This window comes from Nicotiana tomentosiformis, chromosome 3, assembly GCF_000390325.3.
Source record: "Nicotiana tomentosiformis chromosome 3, ASM39032v3, whole genome shotgun sequence".
NCBI lineage: Eukaryota > Viridiplantae > Streptophyta > Magnoliopsida > Solanales > Solanaceae > Nicotiana > Nicotiana tomentosiformis.
Window position 1 is genome coordinate 125,386,781 of NC_090814.1, and position 7,307 is coordinate 125,394,087.

The following is a 7,307-nucleotide window of genomic DNA, read 5'->3' on the forward strand; positions in this document are numbered from 1 at the left end:
CCACCCTCGGCAAGTAATCAAAAGGGTTTCGATAAAATCAGCCCTCGAAAAACCTTAAGAGGTATCAAATTATCATAACACAAACGTGTTAAGGCACAAAAAGCAAAGAGGTTTCAATCGACATCGAACCCTCAAAAACCCAATGGGTAAAGAATACGTGATAAGGCATAAAGAAATTTTTTACTAAGTCTTCTAAGCCGAAAAAGGAAAAGAATAGCCATCTTTCAGAGGCCATATCGGCCTAATCTAAAGAGCTAAGGGCCAATACACTTAGAGTTCGAGATTTTGTTCTCACTCAATTCGGACCTAAGGGTTCCACTATTCCGAGCTCAAAAGAACTGACTTGAATATAGCTCGAGGATTTATTATTATTCGATATAAAATCTTAAGGGATCTGTTACTGTGAGTTCAAAACTTACTCGAACTCGGCTATAAAAATAGTACAATTACGGCTTCGATCAAGCCATCCGAAATCAAAAGTCCGAACATATTGTTGAGCTCGGGGACTCGCCCTTGCTTAACTAAAAAACCTAAGGGTTTGTTCTACTCTGAGTTCGAGCTATTGCTCATTCGATTATAGAGGCTACAGTAACCCAATTGCAACAAAGTTTTCACAAGGCAAAGGCAAAGGCAAAACAGAATTTATCATAAATCAGAAATCGGAGACGAAACGGAAAGAAAAGGAATCTTTCATATATGCAAAGAATTTACAAAGACCATACAGGGTCTTACACAAAAAACAAAAGGAGAAAAATCCTAAGTGCATAGTCCGCCTCAGGAGCCGCATCTTCGGGAGCTTCATCTTCATCTCCTCCGCTCTCAGATCCACTCGTAGAGTCTTCATCATCGGAAAGCAAAGCTCCGGCCTCGTCCTCCAAAACCTTCGCACTCTCGATATCAGCCGTGAGGTTGAAGCTACGAGCATGTACCTCTTCAAGAGTCTCTCTTCAAGACTGGCGCCTAGCATGCTCGACAACACGGGACAATCTAACCTCAACAGTGTCAGAAATTTCCTTTGCCCGAGTGTTAGTGGCTTCAACATCGGCTCGGTAGGAGGCCACGAGCACCTCTGCCTTGGGTGTGTCCCTTGCAAGCTTAGTGGCCAACCGAGTCTCGAGCTATTCAACCTTCTGGGCTTGGGTTAAGTTCTCCTTCTTCACACTTTGGAGTTGACGCTCAACCGAAGACAGTTGGACCCGAACTGCATCTTTCTTCGAGGCGAGACGGTCCATGTTCTGCTTCCACCCCAAAGTCTCTGCCTTTTTCATCTTGGCCTCCTCACGAAGATGCTCAACCAATTCGTCCTTCTGCTGAACCTATAGGATCAAAGTGTTAGTCGCCAATATCAAGTTAATACATAACAAGCTCCCAAAAATTTACATTACCCGTTCAATGAGCTCGGTCTGATCTTGATGAGCTCTTGTCAGCTCGGATCGAAGACTCATGATCTCCTCTTTTTTTTGCAAATAGAGGAGTTTGAGGGCGTCTCTCTCCTCCATAAGCTTTTTGAGATCAGTCGCACATCAGGCCAGCTCAGCTCGGTATTTGGAGGACGCTTCTCGATGGAGCGTCATAGCATGTACAGAAAGGAAGGAAATCAGACTTAGAGAAATAAAAACAAACGCAAACATGGTAACATGGGCTAAAACTCACTTGGTTCAGAAGCCGCTGACCCTCATCAAAAATGAGTGATGCGTCCAGGTCGGGAACATCATCGACCCCCACGTAGCAGCCGCAAAATATATCATCCCCTTTGGGGGTCATCCCTACATGGGGGGTCCCCATGGACCGGGCATCCCGAAACTGCCCCTCAGAGAACGTGGGGCCGGGCGGCGAATCATCAATGTTAATTGCCCCGAGCGAGACACTTAGGGCATTCTCTTCTCTTTGAAGGGCCTCAGAACTAGACCCTTCAGGCATGCCCGCCGGTTGCTCATCACAGCATGAGGCATCATCAACACCCGATGACTCGGGGACTCTGCTCGGACCTTCCTCCGAGATCACCTCGGTCTACGGCTGAACCTCCTCGACCGTCAACGGCTCAGCAGCTTCGATGCCTCCCCTCTTCCGAGCCACCAGCAGGCAGTCGACATCTTCTCCCTCCTCGTCTTCATCTCGTAGTGTTTGGACTACATCGGCAGATAGAACGGTGGGATCAATCTTCGACTTTCGAGCCATGCTTTTCTTGGGCTTTGGGGTATCTGGAGGCGAGGCCCTTCTCCTTTTCTTGTCTTTGGTCGGCTTTGGGACCTCCTCTTCCCCGAGGGGAGGCGACCTCATGACAACATTGTCTCCAAGACCTGTATGAGAAGAAATCGAGTTAAAAAGAAGTATTTCACAGAAAAGCATCAAAACGGACAGGGGAACTTACCATGATTTTTGGCCTCCCATCGACCCTTGGCCAAATCGCGCCACGAGCGCTCAACATACGAAGAGGTTGAAACTAGTTGTCGAACCCAACCTGCAAGGTCCGGGAGTGCACCAGGAGACCATGGGGAAGCTGAACCATAAAGAAGAATATAGATGAGAAGAGGTAAAGGAAACATAACAAGTAATCAATTGTTATTGGTGAGGTTCTACTTACGCTTAATATTCCTTTCTTAGGGGAATGGCATCTTCTCGGCGGGGATTAAGTCGGAGGTACTGACTCGGACAAACCGGCCCATCCATTTTCGGTCCTTGTCCTCGTCTATGCTCGAGAACAGCACCTTTATGGCCCGGTGCTGAAGCCTTATCAGTCCCCCGATAAAGACGGGGACTGTATAGCCTAATGAGATGATCGAGGGTGAAAGACATCCCCTCGACCTTGCTCGAGAAGAATTTGAGCAAAATGACAATGCGCCAAAAAGAGGGGTAGATCTGGCCTAGGGTTACCTGGTATTGGTGGTAGAAGTCGATTATGACAGGATCGACGGAACCAAGTGTGAAAGGGTAACTATACACACTTAAAAACCCTTTCACATGAGTGGTAATGTCCTCCACAGGGGTAGGAATCACTACCTCTTTATTCTCCCAGTGGCGATCTTTTTTCACCTACTCAAGATCGCCTTCGGATATAGAACAGATGTATCTAGACATAGGCTCGCATCGGCCAGGAACCGAAGAGGATTTTTCAACTTTAAAATCTGAAGTAAGTTCACATGGCCCGGGGATGCACTCTTCGATATGTGGCTCCAACGGTGTTTTGTCACCGGCCGGCCGTGATGATGAGGCCTTTTCCTCTTGAGGAACGGTCTTTGATGTTTTTGGCATTGCTATATGAGGTTTAAGGAAGAAGAAGGCGGAATTTGTGTTTTAATAAGAGATTGGCAAACGGAAACCGGTAAAGTTGATGAACTTGAAGAGAATAGAAGAGCTTTTGAAGATTAGAAGAAGTTTGAAAGTAAAGTTTAAGAATATTATGAAGGTGGTCTATTTATAATAGCCACTTTGATGGTTTGAAAGCACTGGTGGCCGACCATCAACTGGCATTAATTAATGACCTTGGGAACTGTGCAGACACGACGCTTCAATCGCTTCCGTCGCTTACATCACGATGTTGACGTCATAATTGATCGAGGTATTAAATCAAAGTCTCAAATTCGTTTCTTCTTGTTACACTCTAAAAACGAGGGGACTATCTGTATACGGTTGAAAACGGGTATACCCGATTTCGTTGGCAGGGGAGTTACCCCGAGGGTAACCTCATAATAGATCAGGCTCGAGCTTGAAGATAGAACATCAAGCCTAGAGATCGAAGTATTCATTGAGATCGAGGCCAGCAACAATCGATATCAAGTATGACTGACGTCGAGCAAGGCGTAATAACGGAATGACGAGATATCAGTAACCGGTCGAAGATCACGGCGGAAATTCCGGATCAGATCAAATCAAGCAGTTATTAGTGCCAATCATGGGATCTACTTCCATTATTATAGTTGTACCTTATTTAGGATTCCTCTATTATATAAAGAGGGATCCCATTCACTTGTAAAAGAAGGATCATTATTCATTGATAAGAATATACATATACGTTATTTTCTTTGTTCATCATTGTTCATCGTTGTTTGTTCCATCCTCTACTGTTCTTATTAACTAATCTCGAGACTATCTCAAATCGAGGTCGAGGCATTATTTACAGACAGGTTTGATTTATTTTATTGTTCAATTTATTTATTTAATTTGTTGTTTATCAATTGGTACTGGGTTAAATCACATATCCTTAAAACAACAATATAAGTTTAATTGTTACTCGATTTTTAGGGTAAACAATATTGAAACTTAAGTACGTGTTCATTCTTTTGCCCATAAGTGTTCTTATTCTATTTTTGTCTTCGCATTAGTGGGAATTATTGGTATTATTTATACTTGATAATGCAAAGTCAAAGATTTCTTTGTGGTTCCTTTTTCTTCTTTACTTCTTTGTCTTTTGTGAAAGACAAAGTGTCCCTCATTGGTTATGAAAAGTCTTTTTCTTCTCTTTATATTGAATTGTTCATTGTTGGGCTTGTAAAGAGCTAGCAAAAGGGAGTGGTGTTACGCACATGAGAAATTGATCTTGAAGGCAAAACGACTCGATTTGCCCCTCCCCCATTTCCTTCTTGTAACAGCTCTACCATCTTATCTATATTTGGAGCTGTTTTGTGATGTTTTTAAACACAGAAAAATACCTTCGTCTTCAACAGAGTTCTGGGCAATTGTTTTGTGCAAATTCCAAACTTCCAGCCACGAGTGCACGTGTTTGGAGGTGCCGTGGAACCTTGGGGAGCGACCGATCTTAACGATTTGTACCCAGTCGGGCCGAAATCACTTTCAAGACAGTGACTTGCCACGACACAGTATTTTTCGATAACTTGTTCTCTTTCCGTCTTGTTCCTTGTCAATATTATTTATTATTTTTCTTACAATATTTTCATTGATACACATCATTGTGTATGAATATATATATCACACAAGAATTTCATAATGATATAAATGAAATAAACAGATATACACTGATACATAAGATGATATACACAGAGATATGATTCATTGGATTCATCACTTGAAGATTCTTTTAAAGAATTTTTTATGGTGGAAATAGGAGAAGGAATCAATGGGTCAAGAAATAAGTCAGCAAAACTGCAACATTCAATTGAAATGCATATTTATCATATAAGAATCATGATTCTTGTTTTCCCTGATAAATTTTTGCTGCCTGCTTTCGATAGAATTCATGAGATAGTGTTGGAGGATGATGATTGATGGAAGGAAAAATGGCGTCAGTTTTGGTTATGTCGCACCACCGAGCGTCTGCCCTCTTGATTTGTTACAGGATACCAATTTTATTTTAAAAGTTAATATGGGTTACCGTGTGACAATAAAAAGAGATTGGGTTATTTTGTACAATTTCCTAGGCTAAGTTACCACACCATTAAATTGGGGTTTTTGCATCTATACTCGGTTTTTGGGTCACAATTGAACCTATACCTACTTTGCAAAAAAGTTTACAAGCATATCCACTTTACGATCAACTTCAGACTTATCGGGTCTGAAGATAAAAAAAATTAGTCTAAAGTAAAAAAAATTACACTTCAAATACGCTTAAGGCCAAATAGGTCTGAATTGCAACCAATGGTTTCTTGCACTTAAAACCAATAAGTCTGAAGTGAAAAATTACACTTCAGATGCACTTAAAGCCATAAGGTCTGAAGTGCAACAAACGTTTTCCTACACTTAAGGCAAATAAGTATGAAGTGAAAAAATTGCACTTCAGATGTACTTAAGGCCAAATAGGTCTGAAGTGTAACCAATGATTTCATGCACTTAAGGCCAATAAGTCTGAAGTGAAAAATTACACTTCAGATATACTTAAGGCCAAATAGGTCTGAAGTGCAACCAATAGTTTCATGCACTTAAGGCCAATAAGTCTGAAGTAAAAAATTGCACTTCAGATCACTTAAGGCCAAAGTCCTATACTTAGTGCCAATAAGTCTGAAGTGAAAAATTACACTTCAGATGCACTTAAGGCCAAAAGGTCTGAAGTGAAAATTGCCCAGAAACAGAAATTTGTTCTTCGAATTTTAACAATCCAATTTACGATTTAATACCTAAATCTACTCCAAATAAACTCAAATTTGAAACATAACCTCCAAATATCAGCAAGAACAAACCCCAATCATCAATTTGTCAAAATAATAATAAATCTAACAAACCCATTTTGAAATTAAGAAAAAGAAAAAGAAGAAACCCTAAGCAATAGTAAAAAATAAAACGTCACAACAGCTCACCACTGTAAAGCATCATGATGAAGAAGAAGAAGAAGAAGGAGAAGGAGAAAAAGGCCTGAAATTATTTAAACAGTGGGTACAAGATAAAAAAAATTAAAAAGAGGGTACAGGTTAAATAGGGGAGACCAATTAGGGCGCCCGTGCAATTTTTTGGGCTAAATTCCAACCACATCCCAACTTCGCATTTAAACTAACAAACACAAGCTTTTAATGGAAAAAAAATTAGAAATAGCCAGATTTATATTTGCTAATTGAAAATTAGCTATAATTTTAAAATTAATCAAAATTTAGCTACTTTTTCATGTGAAAGTAAGATCTGAACAATAATACTCTTAAAAATTCGAAAATATTACAGCATAATATGTTGGAGTTTAAATTTTATATATATATATATATATATATATATATATATATATATATATATATATATGTGTGAGATTCCAGCATAATGTGTTAGAATTCATAATGTGTTGAAGTTCCAGCATAAATATGTTGGAAGTTTTATACGCAGGAGTTCCATAATCCATCATATTATGCTGAAATTTTTTGTTGTTTCAGGTAGGGTGCTTTTGTCCAGATTTTATCCCCGTATTAAATAGTGGATACTTTTGAATAATTTTGCACACACTTACTATTTTTTACCAATCACCCGTAAAAATGGTTGCGCCATGCCATTTTGACCTTTTAATGCTAAACGATGGCACTTCGCACCAAACTTTGACATGGCCCTGCGGAAGCACATTTGGATCACCAACAGTCTATTTTATCTGTCTAACTAGGCCAGTACTCAATATTAGCCTAATGTCACGGGGTCGTTTTTCTAGTAACCCGTGAGGGCAGCAAGATAGCCTTACTACTACTCTTGCTTCAGCCCTAAACAACAACAAGCACAATATTATGCTTTGGACCAAGGCAATCACACAAATTCAAAGGGTGGAAGGATAAAAAAATGAAAGACACACAAAGATGGGAAGCCAATGCTAATTTTCGGGGTTTAATTCATATACAGAAGAAGGAAATACAAGTAATGAGATATGCCTTCTAACAAGGCCTAAGTAT

At 40.2% G+C, this 7,307-nt stretch overlaps 1 long non-coding RNA gene across 1 annotated transcript; it reads right to left on the minus strand.

The window, feature by feature from the left end:
• Window positions 1-673: 673 nt before the first annotated feature.
• Window positions 674-6,622, minus strand: LOC117275802 (uncharacterized). The gene is made up of 5 exons (XR_004506009.2): window positions 2,585-6,622; window positions 2,372-2,500; window positions 1,654-2,300; window positions 1,386-1,555; window positions 674-1,316 (listed from the first exon to the last, which is right to left on the minus strand). It is a non-coding gene; the product is annotated as an uncharacterized lncRNA (long non-coding RNA).
• Window positions 6,623-7,307: the final 685 nt, after the last annotated feature.